Below are 18,091 nucleotides of genomic sequence, written 5' to 3'. Positions count from 1 at the left end.
AGTGGATGATAACCTATTTAAGGATAAGAACAGGGGTCCACTTACAATGATGTAAACATTTAGCAGTGGCTTTCTGGGGAAAATGTATGTATATATACACACATAACTTTATTATACATCTTCATGTCATAAAGGATGTATAGCATCAGTTTATAAATAGTAATAAAACATACCATACTGTGTATTGTAAATTCCATGTGGCCAATTGATTTTCTCTGAATGCTTTTAGTGATTTTTGCTAGACTCTTATGTCTCTGGACAATTTATAGCTGCGATTGGTGAACAAGGGGAGTTCCGATCTGAATGTTGGTTGATATTTTCACTTACGTTAACAAGTAAGACAAAAATGAAGATCTGTGTTGGAACTTCATTCAATGACATGAGTGATTTCTTTGCTGAGTCACATAATTGTTTCCCAATAATAGAAGAGTATAACTTCAATTTTTTGTGCTTGTCACAATTCAATGGCTGTAGACAGGAGACACTTTTAAGTTTAATCTGCGCTATAGCATTTTCTCCATCACTGTCTCTAGTCTAGACAATCAATAAAACAGTAAATCAAGCCTTGATTTGTAGCTTTTGATGAATTCCATGATGTAAATACTCCCATCCTGATCAATTCCCATTTACCAGTGTGATGTCACTGAACCTGCGATCAGCAAGGAGGGCCAGGCCTGGGGGCGCAGCCATCAAGTTCACATGTGCCTCTTTGGCGGCCTGGGGTTTGCCGGTTCGGATCCCGGGTGTGGACATGGCACCGCTTGGCACGCCATGCTGTGGTAGGAGTCCCACATATAAAGTAGAGGAAGATGGGCACGGATGTTAGCTCAGGGCCAGTCTTCCTTAGCAAAATGAGGAGGATTGGCAGCAGATGTTAGCTCAGGGCTGATCTTCCTCACAAAAAAAAAAAAAAAAAAAAACGATCAGCAAGGAAGGCCATCGTTATGTAGTATTTCTACTGTAAAGATGAAATAGATGAAAATAAACTCAAGAGGATTAAAACAGTAGAATGTTGTAAAAGAATTAGAAAGTGATGAGTTTTTAGTATTTATTACCATTGTTTTAATATAATTTATTTAAATATATATTTATATAATTTAGTTTTTAATGATGACTGTGTTTAACAGCTGGCTTGCAAAATTTCTGCAAATTTAACAATGGGCTCTTGGGAGCCAGTAGAAACCAGTTCCAGCACGCCACTGCTAGTCACCTGTCATAACTCCTTGCCTTGCATGCTGAGGGCTAAAAGATGTTCAGTGATCCCATGAGTGATCTGAGTCCAGTAAATTAGAGACGCTGACTCTCTGACTCTATTTGACATGTGCTGTCTCCTTGACAAAATTCTAACAACCTTCCGGGGGTAGCTGAGTTCAGAAGCTAGTTTTTCTTAACTAATAGAGGTCCTATTGGCTTATCTGGACAAAATATGTTGTATCTCGGATAAAAACCAGCCTGCTCAGACCCATTAGTCTCTCTGCTTGTAGCAGTTACATTTCTTTAATAATACATAGTCTCTACCGAATCTTAGGGAGGATATTGCAAAATGGCCTCAGAACCTAAAATGTCAAATATTTAAGTAGCCTTGATATATTCCCCTGTGTTTTTTATACATAGTGCGAAGTATAATCAAAACCCTAATATTTGCCATTTTATGACTCTTAACAACACTAAACCAAAAAAATTTTCACCCTGTGAGTATCTTATCTGTGTCTTTGTTTGTCTCTTCCTTTAGATTATCAGGATCTCCCCACAGCATTTAATATGAGTAATTTTTGATGTTGATGATGATTAATTAAGAACATTGAATTGTCAATAGACACCAGGACTTTCTACACAGAACTTTAAATTCCAGGGAAGTCTCAGATCATATAAGAAAAGCCTTGAGGCCATGGAGAACAATTTATTGTCCGGCTATCTCAGCTGCTGAGGTGGCTGCTGATTAATTACTCCATAGTCCAGCTCACCTGATAACTCCAATCTGGATGGCTTTTTCCTTCAGTTTTACTTCTTCTGGAGAGAAAGAGAAGCAGTCCACTGCCCACCTCTGTAGAAGTAGGTGCCATTCTCCTTAGATGGGCTAAGTACTCCTAGCTCTTCCGGGACCACTCACAAGTGAGTATCTGAATTTGAATTGATTTTCTGGAAAGCACTGCAACAAAGTATCCGATTAATTTTCTTCCCTTCAGTCCAGTGAAGCACCATCGTCTCCATTTTATGGAGATAGCCAACTGACCTGGGGTGATTAGGGATTTGCCCAATATCATGTCACCAGTAAGCGCAGGGAGGGAAACTGGTCCTTCTTTCTCCAAGTGCTCATTCATTCGCTCATTCAACAAATCTGTACTAGGAGTACACCATAGCCTAAGCTCAATGGTAGGTAGTAAGGATAAAAAGGAGAATATATAAGAAGAATGTATAGCCGTTTGATGTAGGGGAAAGACCATGGGCTTTGGGGTCAGACAGACCTAGGTTGGACTCCAATTCTAATCTCCTGGTTGATGTGACCCTGGTCAAGTCAGCCTGTGAGTCCTTGTGACAGGGGAATCATATTATCAAACTTATGGTGTTATTGCAAGAGTCATAGATGCTACGTATGAAGCTGGTGCAGGGCAAGTGTTTCAAAAGTGGTTCTTGTGACTAAGGCTGGACAAATGCTGTCCCTGCCCTTGTAGGGCTCACAGTCTAATGGGGGAGAGTATATGTGAAAACATACGACAGTGAGATAACGGCTCTGATGGAAGCATAAGGAAAGAGAACCCTGTGGGAGCCCATCATTTCCACTTGATCAGGAGACCACATAAAAAAACGGGACCGTGGGCATGTCATTTAGCCTCTAGAATCACAGCTTCTCCCTTGCTAACCAGGAGAGCTGGAAGACGGTATCTAAACTTGACTGAGTCTATGTACCTTGGCTCTTTGGAAATACTCCCAATAAGGTGTGGCCTGTAATTTCATGCTATGAAGAAGTCTATTCAACGAAAAAAGCTGACTGTGATACACACCCCTATAAATCGCTTAGATACATAAGCAAAACATAACAGTGACAGCTGCTATCATCTTACCATTGTAAATGATAAAATTCTCACTGAGTGCATCACATGCTCAATTAAGTGTGAATCAGTCCTCCGTGAAGTACTTTTCTGTAAGTGTAGTGTTATATTCTGTACATTAAGCCCATTTGGATCCCATATCCAGTTCATAGACGGACATTGCTGCTTCCAAAAGTACTGATTCTCAAACATCACTCAAGGAGAAGAATACCGCTGATATAGATGGTGCAAATTTGATTAAAATGTCAAGAATCTGTTTCTAAGTAATTTCCAAGAATAATGATAAAGAATACATTTCAACAACTTACATTGTTCTAAAATTTAGACTGAAAACATTTCTATTATCTCTCCCACCTTTGACAATGCAAATGTTTCCGATTTCCCTATGTAAATAGCTATAAAAAGGGAATTACAGAATTGAGAGAATTTAGAAGGAGCAAGCAGATTAGAGACAGCTGGCTAAAAAGGCAATATTTTCTAGTTCCTTTTCCTAAACATTTCCTCTCACTCCAATACACTCACACCCCTATATACCTCTTTCACCTCTCTTCCTCTCTCTTTTTCTCCTTTTTCCTTTATTTTTCCATGAGCCTCTCTTCAACACAGCACCCTCTCCACTCCCACTCCTAGGCAAGAGGCTTAGAGGAGGAACTGTCATCAACTCACAACTGGGTTAGAATCTTTTATTGAATACACAGATAAATCCGTTATTTCTATACGGCTTTGGAGTATGTCTGTAATCAGCCAGACATGGACACAAATTTTTCTTTCTCTCACTGACACATATTTTAAGGACACATTTACTTCTAAACCAGGGTTTCCCAAACCGTGTTTCGAGGAACATTAGTCTCCCTTGGAGATGTTAAAAAGTGTTCTCAGTTTTAAAAACTCTGTGGTTAGAATCCTGTGGGAAAATACAAACTGGCACATTTAAGACTGAGAATTCCTGTGTTAAAGAAACCTGCTTAACTCTCTTTGTGCCAGAAATTCACAAATCTGTTTGATTATAGAATTATGATTGATTGATTAATGAAATGGCTTCTTTAACAGTCCAGGGAACACACTTTGGGAAACAGCTATCTATGCAATAAGAATCTTCTTTTTCCCATGCTAAAGAGCTGAGAAAGGGAAGTCTCTGGCTCCATCTCAGCCTCCAGGAGCTGCCCCTTCTGTGGTGGAAGCTGCAGTGGGGCTCCCTGTTTACTTTCTCACCCACACTTACAGTGGACAAGCTTCCCACTCATTGTTTCCTGCTCTGCCATCCAAGATGAGCGGAAGCTCGTCCACTATCCTATGCTCTTGCACATCTTTAAAGGATCCCACGTGGTAGCTGGGGGCCACTGTCAGCTATCTAGGCCCATGCTCTTGTGGTTCCATTGGACTCTGTGCTGACAGCAAACATCTTCTTCAAGGACACGAATCCCAGAACCTTGAGGAGGTTGTGTTTAAAGTCTCTTGGAGCACCCATCGTACCCTGCTCTGTGGCCCACTCAGTCTCCTTTCTAGAGGGTGTCTAAATCATTTGGACTGTCTTATTAACATGTTATCCCTAAAAAGTTGACTTTAAGAACTCCCAACAGGGGACCTCTGTCCCAGTGCCTGCTGTACCTGCTGTCATCGGGCTGAGACCCTTGTCTCGCCAGCAGGTCATCAGCGTGTATTGATGTGCGCTGGGGCAGTAGTACCTTCCTCACATGGGTGTTGCTGAGTTGAAGGACTTTACAGGTGTAAAGGGCAGCGCATGGCACGGTAATCATTCAAAGCTGCTGCTTCATGGTTGGTACTGTGTTTCTGATATATGACTTCTTTCAGGTTTAGTTGTTTATAGTACAGAGGTGAAGAGCATGGAAATGAAAGCCATATAGACCTGGATTCAAAGCATGGCTCTTCCTCCTGTTTGTGTGGCGTTGGGCAAGCTATCTGACCTCTCTAAACTTCTATCACCTCACCCAGAAAATGGAAATAATAATAGTCTATCCCATGCTGCCATTAGGAGCAATAAATGAGATGATGTATGTAAAGCCGTAGCACAATATATGGTATACAGCACAGAGTGAGGGTTCCTTAAATATTAATCATGATCTGTACTATGGTAGTGCAATAGTAGTGTGTGTGTGTGTGTGTGTGTGCAGATACAAGGAGTTTATAGTCTACATTGTGACACTGAAACATCAGTAAATAAGTATAGCATCAAATGGGTTATGCTATGTGTGCTATACAAACACATGACAAGATAAATTAAATTTTTTTAAAAATATTTTATTCTTTCCTTTTTCTCTCCAAAGCCCCCCAGTGCATAGTTGTATATTCTTCGTTGTGGGTCCTTCTAGTTGTGGCATGTGGGACGCTACCTCAGCGTGGTCTGATGAGCAGTGCCATGTCCGTGCCCAGGATTTGAACCAACGAAACACTGGGCCGCCTGCAGCGGAGCGCGCGAACTTAACCACTCGGCCACGGGGCCAGCCCCAAGATAAATTAATTTTGACAAGCAAAAGCAATAATGTTTTGGAGGTAGCATTTGCCCTTGATGTGAAAGAATGAGTAGCATTTTCACTGGCAAAGGTGGGGAGGACGAGAACTCCAGGTTGAGGGAACAGTCTGAGTAAATCACAGATGCCGAAAAATTCCGGGACGTCCTTGGGGCCCACTCGGAGGCTGGGAGGCTGGAGCAGGGTTGTGTGTTTCCCTGGCTTTGGGATCGCGGAGTAGGGAGGGAGGGTTGGAAAGCTAGGCTGGGTCACGGAGGGCCTTGGATGCTGACCTGAGGTGTTTAGGTCTCGTTTTCTAAACTGAGGAACCGGCAAAGCTTTCTGAGCAGGAGAATGGTGAGGTTCACTCCATATTTTTGAGTGAAGGCAGATCCCGTGTCTCTTCAGCAGCAGTTCGGTGGATCCTCTTGTTCTGCCGCTGGGGCCAGGACTCCTACTTTCGTCCCTGCTATAGCACTTGGCAGAGGACCAGACATGTAACAAGTCCATCAAATAAACGTATGTGGGGCTACTGTCAGGACCTTGGGTTTTTTGAGTGTTGGAGTGGCTGTGTAGATGCCAGGGGGTTTTCTCTCGTCAATCGCGTTGTGGTTTGGAACCAGAAACAGTCTGTGAGCTCAGCCTTGGGGAAGGTTTCATTCACCCTTTGGAAGTTGTGGGAGGCAGAACATACCTCGTCAGAGGCATGGATATAATATAATCTCCTCGGTGCTGGCAGCAGGTTAACTGCTGAGCACTCCGTGGTGAGCAAAACAGACCTGGTTCCTACCCTCCTGGCAATTATATTCTGGAAGGGAACTCAGATATTAATTAAATAACCACACAAATAAACAAATAACTGGAAACTGTGATAAATGCCATGAGGGAAAGGAGCTGGGGGAGTACAGCAAGGGGATCCAATTGAGTCTAGGTGACCTCTCTAGGGAAGTGATTTGAGGGGATAAAAGTGGTCCAGGCAGAGGGAAAAGCACGTGCAAAAGCCCCGAGGTGGTTAAACAGCATAGAACATGAAAAAACCCAAACAAAGGCCAGTGTGGCTAGCATAGAGCAAGTGAGGAAGAGAGAGGCATGGGACGAGGTCAGGGGACTGGGAAGAATGCAGTCATTCGGGGTACTGGTCGTGTCAAGGAGCATGGGTGTTATTTTACATACAGTGGAAAGTTGTGGCATTGTTTTTAAAAGATCACTTTGGCTGCTGTAGTGGAGCAAGATCAGAAACTAGAATCCAAGCTAGAGGGTTATTCCCATAATCCAGGTAGGAGGTGTGGTAGCTTCAACTAGGATAATGATATTGGAGACTAAGAGAAAGGGACTTTTTTTTTGAGGAAGATTAGCCCTGAGCTAACATCTGCCACCAATCCTCCTCTTTTTTGCTGAGGAAGACTGGCCCTGAGATAACATCCGTGGCCATCTTCCTCTATTTTATACGTGGGATGCCTACCACAGCATGGCTATTGCCAAGCGGTGCCATGTCCGCACCCAGGATCCTAACTGGTAAACTGTGGACCACCGAAGTGGAACATGTGAACTTAACTGCTGAGCCACCAGGCTGGCCCCAAAAGGGACATATTTAAGTTATCTTTTTTGGAGACAGAGTTGGCAGGAGTTGGTGACGCACTAGAGGTATGGATGAGGGAGAGGGCGCATTAATGAGGACTCCAAAGTTTCTGTCTGAGCTGCTAGTGGTTCTATTTACAGAGAAAGGGAACTCTGGTGGAAGAGCAGACCCAACGCTGTGCTCTTCGCTGTAGAACATTCATAAGAAGATTGACACACCTCCCTACTGTCAGGGAACGCACCATGGACTTGGAGAGCCAAGGCTGCACCCAGGAAACCTAAAGCCAAACTTGGGATATTCAGTATAACTTGTGGTCAGATGGACGAAAGGTAAGAGGTAGAGGAGTCAGAGAGCTTCTGGAAAGAGAAGGCAGGCCAGCTTTTGGGCAGGTGGCAAGGAGGGGAGAGAGCACGAGGAGTGTGATGAACGACACAGACCATTGCACAGGGAGAGGCACAACGTCTGCACCGGGGCAGAGCAGTGAAGGGGCCAGCCTGTCGTCCCCGCCAGCCCCACTCTGGGCCTTTGCTTCTGCTGCCTCCTGGAATGCTCTTTCTTATTCAGTTTTCACTTTCCCTGTAGCAAAGAAGAGTTGGTTCCACGATGTGCTCACTGTGCCCTGGACGATGGATGTCCGCGGCAGCACCCGGAACGGTTGGCTGCACTCACTTTCCTGCCTTTCCGAGCTTGGGAGCTCCTTGAGGGCAGGGACAGTGTGTTATTTGTGTTCTTCTCCCCCATGCCTGGCACACAGGAGCAGGCACTCAACAAGCAATAGTTGAATGAAAGAACGAGAGATTTCTAGCCTGTGATCTTATCATCACTGGGGATGGTGAAGCAGAGGGACAAGAGGGCTTCCTCTTTGTGTTTCGCTTTGAACACTGGGTCCCTCACACACGTAAGGAGACTTGCTAAACATTATGCGACATAATTTGTATGGATGAGACATTTGTTGAGCCCAAGGAGCTTATGATCTAGGAGAGACATAGTGGAGGGTGGTGGCAATAGGCTGTCCCAGACGCAGTTTGTCAAACCAGGCTGGAGCACTGGGTCAGAGATGGAGATGCAGGAGTTAACAACTTAGACACGGAACTTGACTCCTGGGGCACAGAGGTAGTCATGAGATTAGGCAGAAATCCACGGAGAGGCCATGGGCATATACCATTTATTTAGGGATTTGACAGGGAAAGGAAATAGGTCAATAACTTGAAGAAGCAGGGAAGCCTAATGGCTTAATTCAATAACAGCAATGGTTGGGGTATGCTGGAAGATGGAAGGGACGGTACCTGGAGAGGAAGAGAAGTGGAAGATGCTGGAGAGTGGAGAAAATATTTCGATATCTGGATGGCAGGATGCAACAAGGTTCTGAGTGAGCACTAACAAGAAAATCTTTTTCTAAGGATGAGGGCATGAGTAAGAGAAGAGAAGGGGGTAGTAAGGTCAGGAGGGGCAGACACAGGCATGGGTGATGACTTGGCTTTCATATAGTTGGAGCTACGCTTTCCACTCACCAGGAGTCTTGGGTGACTAGGCATGAAATGGGAGTTTTAGAAGAGATGGTCCTTTGTGAAGTAGGGAGATGCACAAAGCTGGGTGAACAGATTTCTGAAGAGTAGCATCAAAGCTTAGATGGAGCGTGAATGGCACTGACGTGTAGTGAGTGGCATATGCTAAAACGGTAGCACAGCTTAGTTTGGGAGGAGGGATAGAGGCGGCAGGCTGTGGGCATGAGTCATCATGAGGATGGAAACAGAGAATGGGAGTCAAGGGGTGGTGATAGATAGGACCATACTTGGTTTCTGATGGGGAAGTATCGGCAAAAAAACAACAACAACAACAAAAAAAAACCAAGCAAAGTCTGCTTTATTGCTTTTCTACTTCCGTACCTTTGATGATCTCCTGTCCCACTAGTCATCACACACTCATTCTTTTACTCAACAAATATTGACTGAGCACCTCCTTGGTGACAGGTACCAAGCCACGTACTGCAGATAGAGAGATGACAGAAACGGACGTGTCCCAGGACTTACGGAGCTGCTGAGAAAAGTGAGGTTGAATTAGCTGAATGCAGGTTGTTTTGCTGTATCTTTGTAAACAGGTAAATAAGCGCTGTAGGAGGGCTCCACTGAAGAAGAAAGCTGAAAGTTGAGACAACCTCTTAATTCTGCCACAGACTTGATGATCATGGAACAAAATTTTTTTAGAGGAGGCATCTAAATTATTTTTTTAAATCCGTCAGTTCTTTCTGTGGAGACCAGAGTTGGCCAATGTAACCTGACATTTTAGTAAGAAGGTTTTAAAACTTCACTGACTCAATTTTTCACTCAAAACACCAACTTCTGCTGTAATTTCACCTGCTTATTTTTAAATCAGACATTTAATGAATTTGATATTGCTAAGTGCAATGAGATTAGGCATTTTGACATGTGCAAGGCACAAAGATTGTGTGTCAGTTGTAAGGAGTTTGAAAGCAACTAAAGCTGTTTTGGGACCATGGCAGGCCTTCTGGCAGGCAACCTTTTGGACCCATGGTGGCATTCACTGTGTCTGCAGCCTGCAGGTATCAGCAAGGCCCACCCGGAGCTCTGAGAATTAATACAAAATGTAACACACTATGTATGAGAAAAAGTAATAAAAAAAGGTAGCTCAGGATGAAATGTTTTTAGGCTGGAAATAGAAAGAGTTGCTGATAGGAAACATAGGAAGACAAAAGGTCAAGGTTGGCAGCACCCTGGCCTGTGGTCTTGGAGCCTAGACGTGGCTGGTCCAATCCTGTGGTTAGGCTACTGAGTACTTCTGATCATCAGGTGTTGTGTGTAGTTTTCCTACTTGGGGAAAGTATTCTGGGCTTGTCTCCATTTTCACAAGTGCCATGTTGCATAATGTAAACCCTTGTGATGGCATTCCAACTTTTCTACTCTAGGTTCCTAGGAGTTCGGTTAGCCTGAGTTAGCCTCTAACAAGCCCTGAAAACAGACAGAATCAAGTTTCTGAATTGGCGAAGCTGAGGCCCCCAACCTGGAGTCACTTGGCTGAGGTCTGTCAGGGGCTGGCCAGACTGCCTTATCCTGGCAGGTGTCCCCCAGCATCACCTTTTGGTGGAGTGGCACGCAGGGGTTTCCAGACAAATCAGGAATGATTAACTGAAGGCTTCATTTTCTTTAGCTTTAATAGTACCCCGTGAGTTCTCCTGCTGCCCCACATTTGGACTGCTGCCTTGTGGAAAGAGAGTCTTGAAGTTTGACAGATCTGAGTTTAGTACCTAGGTGACCTTGCTTAAATCAGTTGACTTCTCCAAGCTTCAGTTTCTTCATGTAAAATGTAAACTCCTACTACAGGGTTGTAAGGAGGTTGCCTGGATGAATAGTGAAGTACATAAGACATGTGGCCCAGGGCCCAGACAAAATAGTAAGGGACACTGTTTACAGAAATGCTTGCTAAAGAGAGAGAGGGAAAGCCCCCAGTCTTTGCCTTAGTGAGAGGAAAGGGGAAGATCACTAGATAATCTCATCAAGGGAGAAGCTCTGCTGAACTGAAGACAGGCGTAACTGGGGGGCTGTCAGCATCCCAGGACAGGCGGTAAAGCCCCAGACAGCCCTGCTGCATCTAGACGGGTTTCCAAGCTCTTGGCAGCTGGAGGGGCTCCGAATCAGGTGCCTCAGGAGAGGCGGGGGGAATCACCGCGGCCTCCACTGGCCCTTCAGCTTCTCCTTCACCTCGCGGACCGGCGCGTCTCCGGGGAAGCTTGGTTACTAAGCGCGAGAGCGTCCATGGCAACCGCCTCCCCAGCGGTTCCCTCGGCTCCTCCGGCTCCCGCCGGCCTCTCCTCTCATCAGCCAATCGGCTCCCTGCGAGGCCGCAGGGGCGGCCGTTGAGTGGTCCGCGGGCGCTGACGTCACAGGTGGGCAAGGCGGGGCCAGGGCCCGACCTGCGGGTCTGAGGCTCAGCGGGCGGTCGGCGGAGGGGCTGGGACCCTTCCGGCTCGCCGCCCCTTCCCCGCCCCTTGCCTGGCATCCGCTGGCAGGTGAGTGGTCTCGTGGGCTCCTGCCTGCCTCTGGGACGACCCCGCCAAGGTCCCCTTTCCCAATCAGGGCTCCAACGTCTGACCTCAGAAGTCTGGGTGAGGTGAAAACCCTGAGATTCCTCCCCCAGATCTCTTCTCTACTTCTGCCCCCCAAATAAAAAGCATGCAAACCCACAGGCACCCCCTACCCGGTCCCCAACTCCATGTCTTCATAACTTATCTTTCTGATGCCTTTAAAGGATTGGGAAGTTATTTCTAAATGCGGAACCAGGGAAGGGGCGTCCGAATCCCCGATCTGCTGCTAACACGTATTTCTTATACCTGTTAGCACTGCTGTGCTTGGTCCTCAAACACTGTACCTTGTTCTCCTTGCTTCATTGGCCGGGTTTTCCAAGTGCAGCCAAGGGGAGGGCTGTACAGTCACCTGGCTGTTCAGAGAGAGGTCCTGAATTCAGATCAAGACAGGTGTCCTCTCGCTGCCCGCGGCCCTTTCTGTTTAGCTCTCCGTGTGAAGCTCTCACTTGTATTTTGACAATAGACCAAGCCTTGTATGTTTTCTCCCTGGATGCTTGTGGTGGTGTAGAGAAATAGACATTTTAGAAATGGATAAAATTATTCCTTTAGTCATTGTGAAAAAAGCAAGTAAATAGTTTTAATAATAGGCAGAGTGTTTTGAGATATCTGATAAAATATTCCACTTTTTTCTTTCTTAAAAGGAAATATTGCACACAATAAGTAGAGTGTTCAAGCATCCATGTACCCACACCTCACTTAAAAAAACAAAACAGGTGTTTTGGGCAGGAATGAGGCCTCCTATGTACCCTTGGGAATCCCGTTCCCCTCTCTCCTGCCTCACCTACCAGAATTTAGTGTTTACCTATACTCTGCATTTTTATATTTCACTAGTTATGAATTTATATAGTGTTTTTTTTTATATTGAGGTTATGATAGTTTACAATATTGTGAAATTTCAATTGTAGATGATTATTTGTCAGTAACCTTATGGGTGCCCCCTTTCACCCTTTGTGCCCACCCCTCACCGCCCTTCCCCAGGTAACCATTAAATAGTTCCCTTTGTCCACGTGTTTGTTTATCTTCCACATATGAGTGAAATAATACAGTGTTTGCCTTTCTCTTTCTGGCTTATTTTGCTTAACATAATACCCTCAAGGTCCATCCATGTTGTTGAGAATGGGATGATTTTGTCACTTTCTATGGCTGAGTAGCATTCCATTGTACATATATACCATATCTTCTTTATCCAATCGTTAATTGATGGAACTTGGGTTACTTCCACATCTTGGCTATTGTGAATAATGCTGCAATGAACATAGGGGTGCCTAAGTCTCTTTGAATTGTTGATTTCAAGTTCTTTGGATAGATACCCAGTGGTGGGATAGCTGGGTCATATGTATTTTTATTTTTAGTTTTTTGAGAAATCTCCATACTGTCCATAGTGGCTGCACCAGTTTGCATTCCTACCAGCAGTGTATGAGCATTCCTTTTTCTCCACATTCTCTCCAACATTTGCTACTTTTTGTCTTGGTTATTATAGCCATTCTAATGGTGTAAGGTGATATATTAGTGTAGCTTTGACTTGCATTTTCTTGATGATCACTGATGTTGAGCATCTTTTCATGTGCCTATTAGCCATCTGCATATCTTCTTTGGAGAAATGTCTGTTCATATCCTCTGCCCATTGTTTTGATTGGGTTGTTTGAGTTTTTGTTGTTGAGTTGTGTGAGTTCTCTATATATTATTGACATTACCCCTTTGTCAGATATATGATTTGCAAATATTTTCTCCCAGTTGATGGGTTGTCTTTTTGGTTTCATCATGGTTTCCTTTGCCTTGTAGAAGTTCTTTAGTCTGATGAAGTCCCACTTGTTAATTTTTTCTTTTGTTTCCCTTGTCCAACAAGACATGGTGTCCACACAGATCCTTTTAAGACTGATGTCACACAGTGTACTGCCTATATTTCTTCTAGAAGTTTTATGGTTTCAAGTCTTATCTTCAAGTCTTTGATCCATTTTGAGTTTATTTTTGTGAATGTCGTAAGAGAATGGTCTACTTTTATTCTTTCGCATGTGGCTGTCCAGTTTTCCCAACACCATTTATTGAAGAGACTTTCCTTTTCTCCATTGTATGTTCTCAGCTCCTTTGCTGAAGATTAGCCGTCTGTAGATGTGCTGTTTAATTTCTGGGCTTTCGGTTCTGTTCCATTGATCTGTGTGCCTGTTTTTGTGCCAGTACCATGCTGCTTTGATTACTATAGCTTTGTAGTATATTTTGAAGTCAGGGATTGTGATGCCTCCAGCTTTGTTCTTTTTTCTCAGGACTGCTTTAGCTATTAGGGGTCTTTTGTTGCCCTATGTGAATTGTAGGATTCTTTGTTCTATTTCCGTGAAGAATGTCATTGGAACTCTGATTGGGATTGCATTGAATCTGTAGATTGCTTTGGATAGTATGGACATTTTAACTATGTTTATTCTTCCAATCCATGTGCATGGAATGTCTTTCCATTTCTTTATGTCATCATCACTTTCTTTCAGTAAAATCTCGTAGTTTTCGTTGTATAAGTCTTTCACTTCCTTGGTTAAATTTATTCCAAAGTATTTTATTCTTTTTGGTCGAATTGTGAATGGGATTGTGTTCTTGAGTTCTCTTTCTGTTAGTTTGTTATTAGAGTATAGAAATGTGGCTGAGTTTTGTAAGTTGATTTTGTACCCTGCAACTTTGCTGTAGTTGTTCATTATTTCTAATAGCTTTCTGATGGATTTTTTAGAGTTTTCTATATGTAGAATCATGTCCTCTGCAAACAGTGAGAGTTTCACTTCTTCATTGCCTATGTGGATTCCTTTTATTTCTTTTTCCTGCCGAATTGCTCTGGCCAACACCTCCAGTACTATGTTGAATAAGAGTGGTGAAAGTGGACACCCTTGTCTTGTTCCTGTTCTCAGACGTATGGCTTTCAGTGAGTATGATGTTTGCTGTGGGTTTGTCATATATGGCCTTTATTATGTTGAGGTACTTTCCTTCTATACCCATTTTATTGAACATTTTTATCATAAATGGATGTTGGATCTTGTCAAATGCTTTCTCTGTGTCTATTGAGATGATCATGTGGTTTTTGTTCCTCATTTTGTTAATGTGGTGTATCACATTGATTGATTTGTGGATGTTGAACCATCCCTGTGTCCCTGGTATGAATCTCACTTGATCATGATGTATGATCTTTTTAATGTATTGCTGTATTCAGTTTGCCAATATTTTGTTGAGGATTTTTCATCTATGTTCATCAGCGATATTGGCCTGTAATTTTTCTTCATTGTGTTCTCCTTGTCTGGCTTTCGTATCAGAGTGATGTTGGCCTCATAGAATGTGTTAGGAAGTGCTCCATCTTCCTCAGTTTTCTGGAATAGTTTGAGAAGGATAGGTATTAAATCTTCTTTGAATGTTTGGTAGAATTCTCCAGAGAAGCTGTCTGGTCCTGGACTTTTATTTTTGAGGAGGTTTTTGATTACTGTTTCAATCTCTTTACTTGTGATTGGTCTATTCAGATTCTCTATTTCTTCTTGATTCAATTTGGGGAGGTTGTAAGAGTCTATGAATTTATCCATTTCCTCCAGGTTGTCCAATTTGTTATAGTTTTTCATAGTATTCTCTTATAATCTTTTGTATTTCTGTGGTATCTGTTGTAATTTCTCCTCTTTCATTTCTATTGTTGTTTACTTGAGTCTTCTCTCTTTTTTTCTTAGTGAGCCTGGCTAAGAGTTTGTCAATTTTGTTTATTTTCTCGAAGAAACAGCTTTTTGTTTCATTGATCCTTTTTACTGTCTTTTTTGTTTCAATTTCATTTATTTCTGCTGTGATTTTTATTATTTCCCTCCTTCTACCAAGTTTGGGCTTTGTTTGTTCCTCTTTTTATAATTCTGTTAGGTGTAGTTTGAGATTGCTTATTTGAGATTTTTCTTGTTTGTTGAGGTGAGCCTGTATTGCAATGAATTTCCCTTGTAGGACTGCTTTTGCTGCATCCCAAATGAATTGGTATTGTGTGTTTTCATTTTCATTTGTCTCCAGATAATATTCAATTTCTCCTTTGATTTCTTCAATGATCCATTGTTCATTCAGTAGCATGTTGTTTAATGTCCACATCTTTGCCCCTTTCCCAGCTTGTTTCTTATCACTGATTTCTAGTTTCATAGCATTATTGTCAGACAAGATGCTTGATATTATTTCAATCATCTTAAATTTGTTGAGGCTTGCTTTGTTTCCCAAGATATGGTCTATCCTGGAGAATGTTCCATGTGCACTTGAGAAGAACATGTAACCTGCTGTTTTTCAATGGATTGTTCTATATATGTCTATTAAATCCATCTGGTCTAGTTTTCTATTTAATTCTACAATTTCCTTGTTGACTTTCTGTCTGGATGATCTACCCATTGGTGTAAGTGGGGTGTGAGGTCCCCTACTATTATTGTATTGTTGTTAATGCCTCCTTTTAGGTTTGTTAATAGTTGCTTTATGTACTTTGGTGCTCCTGTGTGGGGTGCATGTATGTTTATAAGTGTTATGTCTTCTTGGTGGAGTGTCCCTTTTATCATTATATACTGCCTATCTTTGTCTCTCTCTACCTGTTTTGTCTTGAAGTCTACTTTGTCTGATATAAGTATGGTGACTCCTGCTTTATTTTGTTCACCATTAGCTTTGAGTATCGTCTTCCATCCCTTCACTCTGAGTCTGTGTTTGTCTTTGGGGCTGAGATGTGTTTGCTGGAGGAAGCATCTTGTTGGGTCTTGTTTTTTAATCCATCCTGCCACTCTGTGTCTTTTGATTGGAGAATTCAATCCATTTATATTTAGAGGGATTATTCATATATGAGGGCCTTATGCTGACATTTTATTGCTTGTTTTCCTGTTCTCCTGCATTTCCTTTGTTTCTCGTCCCATGTATTTCAGACTACCAGTTCAGTTAGGTGGTTTTATATGCTAGTTTTCTTAGTTTTATCCTTATTTATAATTTGTGTCTCTGTTCTAATTATTTGTTTACTGGTTACCATGTGGTTTGTATAAACATCTCATAGATTACATAGTCCATTTTCTGATGGTTTCTTATTTCCTTAGACTAAGCCAGTTCCATTCCTCTCCTCTTCCCCTTCTAAGTTGTTATTGTCACATCTTATTTAATCTTGCATTGTGAGTTTGTTGTTAAAATGACAAGATTATATTTATTCTTGGTTTTTTCTTTCCATTTATCTTTAATATTATATTTAAGCATTTGCTAACCTGTTCTGATGGAGAGCTGCAATTTTCTGATTTTGTCTATTTACTTATCTCCTTGCTCAGGGTTTTGTAATCCCTTTCCTTTTTCTTTTCTTTTTTTTTTTTTTTCCAGGTATGAGGGCCTTCCTGAGGATTTCTTGTAGGGAGGAGTCTTGTGGCAATGAACTCCTTTAACTTTTGTTTATCTGGGAAAGTTTTTATTTCTCTATCATAGTTGAAGGATATTTTCACTGGATAGAGTATTCATGGCTGAAAGTTTCTGTCTTTCAGAATTTTGAAACTATCATTCCACTCTCCTATCCTGTAAGGTTTTGCTGAGAAATCTTCTGACAGCCTGATAGGGGTTCCTTTGTAGGTTATTTTCTTCTGCCTTGCTGCCCTTCATATTTTCTCTTTTTCGTTGACTTTTGCAAGCTTCACTACTATATGCCTTGGGGTTGGTCTTTTTACATTGATAAAATTTGGAGATCTATTGGCTTCTGTCACATAGATTTCCAGCTCCCTCCCCAGGTTTGGGAAGTTCTCAGCTATTATTTCTTTGAACAAGCTTTCTGCTTCATTCTCCTTCTCTTCTCCCTCTGGGATACCTATAATCCTTATGCTGCATTTCCTAATTGAGTCGGATATTTCTTGGAGAGTTTCTTCATTTCTTTTTAGTTTTAGTTCTCTCTCCTCCTCTGTCTGAAGCATGTCTATATTCCTGTCCTCCAGACTGCTAATTCTGTCCTCCATAATGTCAGCCCTACTGTTCAGGGAGTCCAGATTTTTCTTTATCTTCTCCATTGTGTTTTTCATCTCCAACATTTCTGATTGGCTCCTCTTTATAGTTTCACACTCTTTTGTGACATAGCTCCTTAATTCATTCAGTTGTCTATCTCTATTCTCTTTTAACTCGTTGAGTTTTATAATAATAGCTATTTTGAATTCTTTGTCATTTAGGTTATAGATTTCTGTGTCTTCAGGACTGATTTCTGGGTACTTCTCATTTTCCTTCTGTTCTGGAGATTTAATATATTTTTTTCACACTGCTTGATGGTGTGGATTTGTGCCCTTGTGTAGAGACAGAATTTGGTTTCAGCTTCCACTTGCTGCCACTGGGGGGAGGGGCAGGAGCTGTGTAATCTGCACCAAGCAGGATCCCCATTAGCTCTTCCTGTCTGAATCTGTGCAACTCCTTGGGATCGCAGAGGCCCTGTGGCATCTCCCACCAAGTATGGGAACAATCACAGAGGGGCTCTGGGTTGCTGCTGCCTGCTCCCACAGACCTGCCTAGATGTGCTGCCCCCTAAGGGACCACAGTGGTGTTATGGGCTTTCAAGGCAGCCAGGAGCTTGTTTGCCCAGACTCGCAGCTCTGCCTCCATCTGGCCCTAGTTTGTACCAGCTGTTGTTTTCGGTGAGTGGGGCCTCCCCACTGGGTTTGAGCCAGTGGTGCTCCCTGGGACTGTGGTGGGATTGTGGACTCTCCCACTGGTTGAGGGAGTGATCATACAGGGGTTCAGGGCTGCTGCCTCCTGCTCCCACCGTCCTGTCAGTCATACTGCCTCTTTGGAGCTGCTGTGATACTGTGGACGTTTGCAGTAGCTGGGGGCACTTTTGCCCAGGCTGCAGATACACCACCATCTGTTCCTAGGTTGCACCAGCCTTTGCACTTGGTGGGTGGGAACTCCCCATTGGGACGGAGCCCAA

General features: G+C 42.9%; 1 protein-coding gene across 5 annotated transcripts in view; it reads left to right on the top strand.

Annotated features, from left to right (window-relative positions):
• The first annotated feature begins 10,872 nt into the window (after positions 1 to 10,872).
• TEKT3 (tektin 3) overlaps positions 10,873 to 18,091 on the top strand; it is a 43,902-nt gene continuing 36,683 nt past the window's right edge. For 2 of the 5 annotated variants that reach the window (XM_070226589.1, XM_005597798.4), the window contains exon 1: positions 10,986 to 11,121. The gene's annotated coding sequence lies outside the window, so the exon portion shown is untranslated. Of the gene's footprint in view, positions 11,122 to 18,091 lie in introns of all 5 variants that reach the window. The other 3 variants (XM_001918384.5, XM_005597799.4, XM_070226588.1) reach the window with 3 other exon arrangements.

This window comes from Equus caballus, chromosome 11 (assembly GCF_041296265.1).
Source record: "Equus caballus isolate H_3958 breed thoroughbred chromosome 11, TB-T2T, whole genome shotgun sequence".
Classification (NCBI taxonomy): Eukaryota; Metazoa; Chordata; class Mammalia; order Perissodactyla; family Equidae; genus Equus; species Equus caballus.
The sequence above is the reverse complement of the archived record's forward strand: the minus strand, read 5'-3'. Positions and strand labels throughout refer to the sequence as shown.